Raw genomic sequence first — 13589 nt, 5'->3', positions numbered from 1 at the left:
GGTACAACCTAACATATTAGGTAATTCTGTAAAATGTTAACAGACTCTGAAAATTTCTATAAAGCGTGTATAATCAGACCATGAAGACGAGAACAAGTCGACCGATGTAAGATGTGCTGCAATATTAATACTGGTATTAATTAATTAGTTTTTGTTTCATTATATCAACTTGATTAATATTCGTTGTGTATGATTTCACATTTGATAACTTTATTAATGTTTTGTCATAAATACTGTCTGACACAAGAATATGTCATGATAGAACTGGACTCTTGTCTTGTCGATACAGGACTGAATAAGAAATCAAAAAGTGAAGATGTAGAGGTAATAACATTGTGAAATGAAATCCATATAAAGAACTATGTCAGTGTCGTCACAACACAAGGCATGTCGTTTTAGCTTAGCAAAAGCTCTTTGTTTTGTTTGTTTTTTTTGTTTGTTTGTTTGTTTTTTTTGTTTTTTGTTTCTTTGTTCGTTTGTTTGTTTGTTTCTTTCTTTCTTTCTTTGTTTTATACTAGTACTACATACAAGGACAACACGCCCAAAGTCCTGTTCAAGTTTGATGACAAGAATCCAAACCTTGAAGCAATGGGAGATCGAGTTAATTCTTCTACGGCCTCGTTCTAGAAGTGAACACGTAAAATTGTCTTCATGCGGTCCTTGAGATAAACAATTATTATACTTTTCCACCAGAATAAACGTTTATGGGACTCTAAAGAAATGTTTGTATTTTAAGAAATATGCAGCTTCAAATAACTTTGATCCTTAAAATCAAATAACTGACGACAAGTGAACCATAAAATCATCACATACTTGTTCGTAGAGACGGCAGCCCTCGAAAACAGCGGCCCCAAACAGCACTGTGCTCAGAACGGCAGCAGCCATGACTATTTTCAATGAGTTCTGCACCCTGGCCATGGCGAAGAAGCTTAAGAGAAGAGTCCCTATGAAGAAGAGGCACTGGGTGCCGGAGATGAGGCGCAGGTACTTGTCCGCCACGTGCACTGCCTCCACCAGCGTCTGGTACATTCGACGGTGACTCCTCAACTGACGGTAAAAGTCGTCTTCATTTTCGGAAAGTTGCCTGTTAAGGACGTCAGACAGGAACCGGAAGTGATGCCTAAAAATATGTACGAGGATCGTCAGGAACACAATAATGTTTATCCACGAAACGACAGAGAAGCATACACCGATGCGGAAAAAGAGAAAATCCAGTGAGGAGTTGTGAGACAAAGTCGTCATTGGTATGTAGGCGGAGGTGTAAAATAGGGTCGGGAGGATCGCTATTCCAACAACTACGTTGATAACGGTCAGAGAAAAGATGTTTCTTCAGCTTTAGGAACAACTCTTTGCTTTTCAGACCCGCCTGGGAGGCATGAACGTGGAACAAGTCCAGAAGTCTGGTAATGTGCGACAGCCAATCAGAAAATCCCATCCAAAATACAATGGCGCTCATAATGGCGCTCTGGAATGTCCAAGTGGAGGTGACAATGAAATGCAAGTTGTGGACACTTAGTTGATGAACTGACAGGGCGAGAATTATTGAAGTCCAGCCGAAAGAAAACCAGATACACAACAAGACGAACAACTGTAGATTTTTTCCAGAAACCACCAGAACCGTTTTATCGCGATCACTTTTGAATTTTTCGAGGTTCTGGGGTCAGGGTTGTGGTAAGTCGGTTTCTGGACTCACATCGTTTGGCATCTTCATCCGCTGCTTCTACCACAAATGGATGTACCTCAGATGTAGAGGGTGTCACCGTTGTGTCAGAGCTAACTTTGTTCCTGACGGTGCGGACGTTAAGAGATAAACCGAGAAGGCTCAACCACCTGACATAGGTCAAGAATAACAGAACACAGCTTGGTGTTCCTTCCATGCTGACGTGCCAGCGTAGCCAAGGAATTGGCCTTTTCAATTTTTTTTTTCTCTGCCTTTATACCTCACGGTGATGTTTACAGCATCATCAACGCATCGCTCTGTTGAAATAGTTTGACAGGTGAATGTCTGCTGCGTGTCGCAGTGAGAGGACCGTTAGTGTCCAGCAGCGATGAGTACATGTTATATATACCGAGCCATATCACGTGACCCGACACCATCAGCCGTCTGCACCATCAGCACACCAGCCAACTACTCAGCACTCTGCTGGTCCCACTTTGTGTTTAACAAACTTTTCATTTTATTTTATCACAACTCCCGGGCATATTAATTCTAAGGTAATCTGTAATGAGTGTCAGTTAAAAAAAACATTTTGAGACAAAGAGCAAAATGATAAACAAACATCCTATTTACAAATATAACATTAACATTTGCATATTCTGTTCTCAAAGCATACTTTACAATCAACTCTATAACCTGACCATCTTGAACATTCACATGTTAATTACCATTATAGTGAATCTTCTCTTTGTGCATGTATATGTAAATATATTCCGCAGCCGCAGATTGATTATGCCTTAAGTAACCTGAAAGTTTGCTCTTTGTTTATTAAAACCTAATAAACCACTAATATTTGTGTCTGAGAAGTGCGGGTTGTGTATCCGATGATTTTATAGCAGGGTTTGCAAGTCCGTTTTCTATGGTATACAGACCTTTTTTTTATAGAAATGATTTCATTTTCATCACATATTTTTGAAAGTCAGTGACCTTTGCCAGTTTCTATGAGAGAGACGTTTCTTTAAGGCTAAAAATACTTGTTTAAAATATTTTTTCGTCACAAACGAAAGTTCTCATGTAGGTTACAATACCACCCGCTTAGGAAAGTAAATGGTTTACTTTTAATTAGACAAGCTGACACAATTTTTGTCTGAAATGGAAGTGAAAGCATATGAGTGAAGAACCCCATGACCACTCAAAACCAATGGTCAACTGGCTTACCAGAAAAACTGAGGTGGAAAAGGAAGAATAATCTTTGACGATTACAATCATGCACTCAACACGGCAAACCACTTCAGTTCACCAGTTTATGGGATCTTGGACTCCGACTCGCTCACGCCAGACGTTCAGTACTAAGTTCACGACCCCTCACCTTGACCCTTCCCCTTCAAGTTACTTTACCTGTTCATGCAGGTGGCAGCTTTGACACAGGGCAGTCCCAAACAGAGGCGTGCTGATCAGGACGAAGGGGAGGACTGACCGAAACCCGTCGCTGATTTTCGCCATGGCAAAGAAGCTGAAGAGGATGGAGGCGATAAAAGAAACGAAGTGAGTCGCTGAGGTCCAGCGCAGGCAGACGTTGGCCGCCCTGACCACGACCTCCAGACTCCGGTACATGTGGCGGTAACTCTTCAAGTGGTCGTAGAAGTCGTCTTCACCTGCGGCAAGGCGAGATTCGAGCGTTTCTGATAGCAACCGGAAGTGCTGTCCGAGGACGTATGTAAGTGACGTAGTAAACACCACGATGTTTATCCAGGAAGTACGGCGAAGATTAACCCCAGATGGTTCAATATCGGAACCTTGAAGGAATTCTGACGGAGTGTCTTTGCGGCGGGTACAGAAGATTCCAGAAGTTCTCTAGCATTCGGTATTCCAGAAAGCAGAGTGAGGGTTGTAATAGCAGTCGAAGAAATTAAGATGTGATCACAGTAGCCACTCGGAGTTGTTTTCTCAGCCTGGTCAGGAATTCAGTGTGTTTCAGGCCCGTTCTAGCAGTGCGGAGGTGATATATTTCTAGCAGCATATCAACTTTGGTCAGCCAGCTTGTGAACCCCAGCAGGTAGAAGACGGTGCTCATGATGGCGCTCTGGGTCGTCCAGATTAGAATGAAGACCAAGGACAGCAGATTGCCATCCAGGCGATGCTTCGACACCGCAACAGCTAAAACCACCCAGACAAACGAAAACCACACGATCACCAACACGATCAGGTTGTAGATTTTTTTCACTAACCACCAAAATCTCTTTCTTGTAAACTTTGATGACATCATTGTATAAGTTGCCTTTGTACATTTGCTCTCAATTCTTGGTTCAGTTACAAGATGCGAAGATTTGACATCCTTTTTTGGAGCGTTTTCCAAATCGATGAGAAAGACTTCATTGTGATGTAACTCGTTGTAAATTCTGTTGTCCGAACCTGTGACATCAACACTGAGAGCCACTCCGGTGAGTTTCATCCACTTAAACAGAAAAGAGAACAAGATTGCAATTCGAGGTTTTTCTCGCAGAGTCTCGTTAGGTCGATCATGTGGCTTCTCCATCTTGATATTGTCAGATCTTGCACAGGTGTTTGACATTAGCTTCGAGCCTCAACAGAGCCTCAGCCTCGTGTTGTAGTCGTGGTCTAAACTGACAACGAAGGACGAATTGCAAGAGCAGCCATCATCTGGAGACCGATCCTTAAACACAATCATTTATCAGATAAACAAAGGATTGGTGACACCACTATCACTCGCTGGAAGTTTCCTCGAGAGTAATGACATCTCAGTCGTTGCTGGGTACTAGGATTCCTGAATCACTGCAGGATGGAGCCCAGTAATATAAATTACCAAAATGTCCAACTGAAAGAGCTGAGCAAACGGGAGTTTTAATGATGCTAAGAGAGACTCGCACGCCACCTTTTAAATTGAACATGAACAATAATTAAAAACATGCACTGAAGGAAATCCACTTCCTGATAATTGCAGATGATCGAAAAATGTGTTAGTCTCGTGAAATATCACGTGCACTTCAGGTAATGCAAGGGGTTTTTTTTTTTCTCGGTGTTTTTCAAAACTTCGGCAAGTATCTGCAATAAATTGTAACTGCGGACTCGGTATTACCTGCGGTCTAGTGTTTACTACAATCTAGTTTTAACTGCGGCCAGGATTAATAGCGATGAAACATTATGAAGTGCAGTATTAAATGCAGTCTGGTGTGACCTACTACTTGGTATTAACGTGGTTAAATTTTGTCCCTGTTTGTGCTACTGTAATGTTCCATGTCTAATGTTCCCTTTACTGATTGTCCACACCTCAAAATGAAACATAACTTCATTCAATGAATTAATTTATTCAGCTTTTCTTATGCGGTGTATCTAAGGAAATCCTTATACATCTTCCAGATTTTGGGAAACTGACAAGTTTTTCAAATTTAAATTCAATGAATTTATCGGAAACCGTAAACAAGTGTTTGCGACTTGGCAGGTCATGGCATCCTATTTGCACTACATTTACACACGACTGTTCACCTGTAACAGGTGATGAAAGTGGAACAGATGACAAAAAGGTTAAACTGACACATGTAATAAAACTGATGAAAAAGTTCTTAATTATTTGTTTTTGATTGCATTCTCTGTCGTGCCATATTTCAGTGTTTGTTAAGTCAGAAAAGTGCAAAGTTAGAGGCAAGCTGTGTATGAGACAGAATTTAATTCATTTGCATTCAGTAAAATCTAGTTTGCAAGGTGACAGGCAGATTTAAAAATACTTAGTGTTTAGTCTCGTTTTGTAAATACGTTAAATCTTCATGTTGACAGCAAACTAATAATACTATGTTAATAATAATAGCGAATTTAAAGCCGAATGGCGCAGCACAAGGGAGATAACTCTTCTTAAAAAACAATAAAATTAAATCTAGATAGTCTCCCCTGCACCAGAACACCTGTCTGATGTAAAAGATCGGCAGATTTCAATCGCCACAAACGGTTTCATCTTTTGAAAATTTTGTGTGATGAGACAAAATGCGACTGTCTACGAGGAGCGACAACTGAGTAAAGATGTGCAATGAAATAAATGGTAGTATTTAAAAAATGATTTGTAAGACTGGTGAAAAAGAAAAATCTTGTCTGTTAAAACCTAGATCGATAAGAGGTAAATAACATTCAAGTGCAAATAGCTAGATAATGGTAGCCTGAATCTTAATTAAGTATTTATCTGATCGTTCATCATAACAAACTCTACCTTTGCGTGCACTTACGCGCGCGCGTTTGTGTATGTGTGTGTGTGTGAGAGAGAGAAAGAGAGAGTGTGTGAGTGGGTAAGAGAGGCCTTTGAATCAGTAAAGAATAATCATTACGAACTACCGCTTTGTCAGTCCTCACATCCAGGTCAAATTTCAGAAATTAGTCCTAGAAAAGTCGGCCTGAGACCTTCGAGTCTCCATGTTGGAACTTAAATTTCCCTCTCTACCCTTGTTGTTCTCGAGCTGGTGACGGACTTGTTTTGTCTGTTTACTTGCTGCTATTTATAGTCTGTTTGCTACCAGTGGAAGGTGTTGTCTGTCACCACGATAACCTGTCCACCAACGTCTCGACATCGCGCGACTATCGATCTTCCTGTTCTTCGAATAGCGACTGTTCACTCCGTGTTCCTCCTCTTCCTCCACTCTTTTTTGCTGTCTTCTCGGCTTCTAGCTTTCACTATTTTGTAGCTGGGAATATTATTCTTCTTTAGGGTGAGAGCTAGATGTAACAAACTAAACTGATTTGATTTACACTCATACTTGTCTTTGTCATTATTTTTTCTTCTCTCCTTTCTCCAATTTTCCATATCAATTATTTTTAAAACCTCTGCCCTCCTACAAGCCCTCTCCCTATTCTCTTCCCTCTCACTAAGTCTTTCTTCTTCTTTCTTTCACTTGCTGCTGAATCTATTTATGTCTGTGTGTGCTGTTTATTCTCCTTCTTCACTTTTCTGGGTCATCTTGAATAGTAACACACACACACTATTTTTATGATGGATGGAAGAAAAAATGTGACACAGGTGCCTGTCGGGATTAGTGTCCTGTGACCTAGACCTTACCAGAAGGACCAGCAAGAAACCGTATAAACCTAATATGCGACTGTGTAATCAGCCTGGATATTTCAGTAATGAGATTTAGCGTCTGTCCAGTGCATCGGTGGACAGAATGACTGCTGACCACGAAATGATGATACACCTTGGTCTTAGTGGTAGTCGGGGTGATGGTGATGTGAAGGTGATAGTTGTAGTGAGGGTGGTTGAGAGCAGAAGCTGCTGCTGCTGCTGATGCTGATGTTGATGATGATGATGATGATGATGCGGAGGATGGAGGAGGAGGAGGAGGATGCAGACAAGATTCAAGATTCTTTATTAATCTGTCACCCTCTAAAGGATACTGTGATATTCAAAATATACATGTACATATATTCAACACATATTCCTATCTTCAGGTCAGCGATGACATTATTCTGGAAGTGCAGAAAACCTCTAATAAAGAACCTGAGACAAACGATCATTCGTCCAGACTTAGGGTACCTGCCTGAGGAGGACGGTATCCAGGGCCTGCGTCTAACCCCCTCTAACTGTCAAGAGCTTTTCACCCGGCGGGTTCCCCCCTCGAGCTGGAGAAAAGCAAGAATCGATTGGTAGACGGTCTGCAAGCAGGAATCGTGGATTTTCCTCCCCTGGCTAATGGAGCGGCCCGATACACGGGGAGGGGGAGACAGAAAGACGGGTCACGGTGTTTCCCGAACGCTCATAGAGTGTGTGAGTCCGCTGACAACGCTCCATTCCTGCTGAACGTTCAGATTGAGAGACAGAGACAGAATGAGAGAGAGAGAGACGGAGACAGCGGCCATTACAACAATGACATGTCCTGGCCAGACACCGTCCCTACCTCGGCTGCAGCTACTTTCGGTTTGGATTCTGCCAGATTCAGAGGTCAAATGTCACTCGTTTTTACTTCTTGAACTTCATTTTTCTACACTTTTACAAGCTAGCCATTTTTTTTTCACCTCTTTTATATGTCCTGACCTGTCGATAGAATGAAGGACACAGTCATTTTTTGTGAACTGTTGGCCCCCCCCCCAACTTCTTCCCACCCTGTCCTCCCTGTGGCCACGTCTGGAGTCGAGAGGAATGGAACACTGAAGTACCTGTTCATTGGTTTCATCTTCAGTCCAGCAAGGACGCTTGACTGTGTGGCTTGACTTTATTATCTGCTGTTAATTGCCTTACTTAATGCCAAGGCCAGAATCAAATACAACTTTTTATTGCTGTCTGCTTAATTCGTGGCTGAGAGGCCTTGGCCACAGACAGGATGATTGTGCTATTTTTCTCTTTCAGATTCTTGTCGATGTGGAAAGAGTTATTGGTACTGGTTATGTATAGCCTTTTCTCGCTGACATTTATATGTCTGAGCTGGCGGGAAAAGAGCTAAAAGAATGTATTTTATCTTCTCTTATTATCCTTCCAGGCTTGATATTGTTTTGGTTTGTTAGTCTCCTTAATAGGAACGCGGTCTTGCAGGTCCTTCAAAAACCGATAAGAGCAAGGTCCTCTAAGCTTGTACACTTCTTGGGGTTTATTTTATCTGCTGCTGAAAACGATTGAAATTACGATCCCCGTGTTTGTCTTTCCAGAAGAACAATGTGTTCTGTTCTGTGTCTTGTCCATGCTCTGTGTACTGTTCATCCCGTTCTTTGCTGTCTTGTTGTTGGTGTTGTCAGGCCAGGCCGAGTCAAATGAAGCTGTCTGCTCCAATCCTCGTCTCGTGGCACCGCCAGCTCGCCCAGGGCCACCTCGTGGTTCCTCTGTCTCCAGAACAGACGCCGGGTGTGTCTGACCGGTCTCGATGTCGGGACAAGCTGTTGGCGGTACAGTTTTCATCTCGCCTTTTGTCCACAAGACGAGGTGATTTTCCTTCTTTTTTGAAAGAGAAGAAAGAGAAGAGGAATGGCATAGAAAGAGCCAGCTGTAACGGAGATGTAAATGAATATCAATCAATTGCGTTATTGGGGTTATGAGGGGAAGAGGACATAAGTATCTTCCTTAATAGTCGTCACTGCTTTTCATTAGAGAAACATTGTTAGTTGTATCTAATTAAAAGGTTACGACTTTAGATATTATTAGATTATTTGGATATCTCTGATGGAAGATATTTTTCTGTTAGCTGAAATTACCAAAATAGAATATCTATGTTGGGGGTTGCCAAACATTGCTTATCTGCAAGATGTGCAGATGGCTGCTGTTGCCCTTTGATCCAACAAGAGATGTCTGTACCTGCACGGACTTCATTGCCCACTCTCTCCATCCAAGCGTCCAGCCAGACCAGCAATTACCGTTGACTAACGCTGTTCCTCATGCGTCTGTATTCCTGTTTGTTTGATTGTTTCATTCGAATTCACAAAAGGACACGACCTAGGAAAATAAACTCTACTAGCAAACATACACTTAGTAGGCACAGACAGAGAGCTAACACGAAATACGCTTGCTAAGCAATTAAACAGACGAATACAAATTAGTTAAACACAAAAATCACTGATTTTATTAAGACATTTTGGCCTTGACCTATCAACCCTTGTTGACCTGGTCTTACTGTGTTAACGACAGTTTCTAGCGATGGAGGGAGCAGGGGGCTTTAACACAGTGTGCACCTCCGCCAAGCACGAACACCAGAATAGTCTGATTGATTTCTCCAGCTCCTGTTACTGCCAACTATTCCGGGAGGTGTTTCCGCCCTTCGGGAGAAGTCTGATGGCATTTCACTTTGATTCCTTATTTAGTTGCTGTTCAGGACAAAGCAGAATTCATGGCTTCTTTTGTTCATCTTCCTGGTGCTTGGAACAAAGTCTGGAACTTCTATCCAGAACAAAAAAAAAGTTGCCTGTGATGCGGTTGTCACAGCAGATACAACCATCACGGTTATCTCTTGTGATCGAAGCAGGCGGGAGGAAAGGGGAAGAGGACATCGGCGTTTCGTCTTGTGTTGTTTTTCGTTATAATAATGTCCATAATATTCAGATGGTATTTCGAAGATAGCATGTCACTGAAAATATTCTGATTCTGTTTTTTATCATATTACCTTAATTTTTTTTAACCACGAACCCGTTGAAAAATATCTTTACTAGGTCTTTCAAATTATATTTCGTTGAATCGTTAACTTTAGTTAAAATTTAAAAAAGATGTAAATCGGTGAAAATAGAAATTCTGTTGTTTTGACCAATTTACCGAAAGAAAATATTTCTGCTGAATCATTTTTGTGAAGTGTCTTTACGGGCTAAATAAGGAAGGTTGGTTTTTGGGGGGAGGTGTTGGACTACATCAAACTGCGTTCTGACTTTTGACCCAGAGCTCACTCCCGTGGTTTTCACTCTTTGTTCGTTGGTATCCATCTCGAGACAGCCCGGAGAAAGATGAAGGAAGGTAGAGACAGATGAAGGAAGGTTATACCACTCCAGACAACTGAAGTATCTGAGGAAATTGTCTAGTCACTGGCTGGACCCAGCTTCTAGCCCTCGACTTCTCAGTTGAAACTACACTAACCACTCAACTTTCAGTCTGTGCTGGACCTTGTACTGTCTCTCATTGTCTGCCGCTTCTTTGACAGAGGACAGAGAAAAATATTAACAGAATATTACAAAATCCTGGCACAGACAGAGTTGAGTGAAATAAAATTGACAGGACAGACAAGGAGAAGAAAACATCTCTGGATACACATATGGAAGAGAAGGAGGATTGGTATTTTACACCGAGTCACCAAGGCTACATCACCACAAAGCAACCAGACCTGGAAACAGGTTTGAGGGGGGAGGAGGAGGAGATCAGAAAATTGATAGTAAACATCTTGGGACACACAGAGGGAAGAGAAAAAAAAGGGGTGGAGTGGGTTGGGACTGAGAAGCTTCGCGGGCAACAACATTAATTTCCAGAAATTGATTGGTCTCTCTCCGGTGGCTCTTGATTTTTTTTTTAAATGGAATTCCTCCCGGAACTCCGGAATTCGGTTCAAGAATTCAAATAGTGACGGTGGTTGTTAGAACAGCAGCGGGGCGGGGAGGAGAAGACCAGTGCGAGATGGAATAAGATAGTTCCACATTCCACATGAAATGCTGTGGACATGATGAACCACTTACTGGTCATTAAATATAGTCGTTAAGCTTTGCGATTCTTTCCTGGTTTTACTGGTTTCCTAATAGCTTAAGATCAGTGACTTTCGATATGTTTCTCGGAGCAAGTCGCTCATGTAGTAAAAAACATGAACATGTTCATACTTTTTTTTAGTATCATTCACCTGTCATTCGTACGTTTACTGTAGACTGTCCGTAGACGGATTCTGCTTTGTCAGCGTAGGATGTTGAATGATGCATCTGTTCATCTGTCTCTGCCTTCCATCATCTGTCTCTGGCTGTCTCAAGATGGGATACTACGAACAAAGTGTCAATAAAGACATTGTTGCTTGTTGTGGGTCCAGATCTTGACTTTGCTCTTCCCTGGTGATGTCTTCTGGACTGACCTGCTGGAACTAAACTTTCTTTGCTGCTTCATCGCAAACCACAGTCAGTGTACAACTAAACACTGGGTAACAGTGATTAAAACAAATATTTACAGAGTGCTGATCAGCCACAAAGTAGCTCAGATGAGTTACACAGCAAGACAAAGAGGAGAAAGAGAAGGACGGAGTGCTGTAAAAGTGACAAAAGAGTTTGACATCGATCTGGCCGCGCGGTCTGTGGATTCCAGACTTCATCGCCGGCGATGGTAAAGAATATCGATAGGACTACAGACGGACAGGACCGGGCATGGCGGGGATACACTGGACTGTGCAGTGCTGCCTCCACAGGTTACACATTGAAGAGCTGGTGGGCCCCCGGGGTAACGGCCTTCCCACAGATTCTCACTGAGCAGGGGAGGGGGAGGGAAGGGTAAAGGTGTGGAGGACCTTTGCCATCGACTTGCTTTTTCTTTTTTTCTTTCTTTCTCTGTTCTCTCTTTTTAGGGATTCGATTTACGTGCTAGCTTGAGAACACCTGTGTGTTTATGCAAGTGAGACCTGCTGTAACAGGCATCAGACTTGTCAGGTAATACAGAAAACTCAAGGTGAGCCAGGTCATGTCCGGTAGTGCAGTGAGTACAGATAAGCTAACACACACTGTGAGAGTAACATGCAAACACACAGTTGAATGAACGAAGGTTCGTCAAACACAAAGAAAAGCACAAAATATAGTGTATGGCGTATTTTATTTCATCTGGATATATATCTATATATATATTCTTTTCTGTATTTTATGCATATCATCCCTGTCAACCCTGAGCTCACAATTTGTAACTATTCTAGAGACATCTAGCGGTCCTGAGGTATGAATAATAAGTAGACAGGCAGACATACGGCACAGGCCGGTGCACCAGGCTGTCGGTCAGACTGACAGACCGTCGGACCTGAAAGCCCAGCTATCAGAACAGACACGTCTCTAGAAAACCCAGCTTTTCAAGGAATAAGCCGTCTTCCCTAGGAACTCTTTAGCCAGACTCCTTTACCATAAGCACTTGTAAAAACAAATTAAATGAACCAGCACCGAGTAAACATGCAGACAAAAGTGTAAAGTGTATCTGTAGACATTTCCAGCCAGTGCTACGTGAAACACTAACATACCAGCCACGCCATCGACTGGCTTGCCTCGCCGACCTGTTGTGATGGATGATGGCGACATCCTCTAGTGAGACAGATGACTTGTAACACAAGACTAATGGAGATGTAGCAGCAGAGACATTCTTAGTGCCATGGAAGTTGTTTGTGAGATCCAGCGTCTCTACGATGTGACAGGAGACCACAAAATCTCTTGCACAGGTCACGTGACAGGAGAATCGAATCCAGGTCCACGACCTCTGCCAAAAAAAAAAAAAAATCCTGGATCTTAAGAGAAGTGAACCTTAGCCAGTAGTCCGTGACGGCGAGTTATTTCCGACAACTCTCGCAGACCTTTTCCTTCTCAGGTTGGTTCCTCTCCCAACTGACCAAACATTTACAATGTGTCTATCGTAGATCGTTTGAGATTTTAAATTAAAGTTGGGTCATTTCCAGAGCCGTTATGTGGCCTCACCATCGCAATTCATGAAAAAACGAGAAAATCGTTTTCCAAGGCACACCATGGGTACTGTTGCACGAGAGAGGCAATCACACTGTCCTCTTTTTTTCTCTTCATGTACTGACAAGGATGAATAGGCAACAAACCTAAAAAGAAACAAATACAATAAAACTGCGGAGATGAGGGTAAATCTGGTAAAGCGCTCGGTAAAATTAATTTTCTGATGGCCGAAAGCTTTATCTTCTCTGTTTCCTATAGAAAAGCATGATTGTGGGAGATGAAAGCAGCCCAGTGGACGCCGCAGTATTTCTTTCTTTGTCGAAAAAAATGCTTATTTCTTCCGCTCGGTCTCTGGGGAATTCAAGGATATGAAAAAATAGTTTATCTCTTTATTTTATCTTAGCATTGCACTTTGAAATTTGTTCCGGTGTTTGCCGAAGTACATCAGATTGCGGTTTTTATTTAGAGAATTTTTTTTATTTTTTTTTTTTATCTTTAAGACAGACAAATAACAGCGTTTGCGAGGTCTTTACCATCGACAATGTGGAGTAATATTTCTGTATGATATAATTTCTTTCTTCACTGGATTTTTTAAAACTGTTTTCTTATTTCTGATTACGTTCTTTTCATTTTCCAGGAAAATTTTGTTTTCCATTTTGATATCTTGCAATTGTTTTGCTCCAGTTTTCTTCTTTTAAGACTAAAATTAATGTAAGGAAAAATTATTTTCTTTGCCATCGGACATCTGATAGCTTTTTGCTTCCTTATACTGGTATAAGTGAACATTCAGAATATGTTTTAAATCGAAAAAGGAGTCAGTGATGGGGAAACTAACAGTTTCACAAAAATACAG

This window comes from Pomacea canaliculata, linkage group LG2 (assembly GCF_003073045.1).
Source record: "Pomacea canaliculata isolate SZHN2017 linkage group LG2, ASM307304v1, whole genome shotgun sequence".
In the NCBI taxonomy this organism is placed as follows: Eukaryota; Metazoa; Mollusca; class Gastropoda; order Architaenioglossa; family Ampullariidae; genus Pomacea; species Pomacea canaliculata.
Note: the sequence above shows the minus strand (reverse complement) of the source record.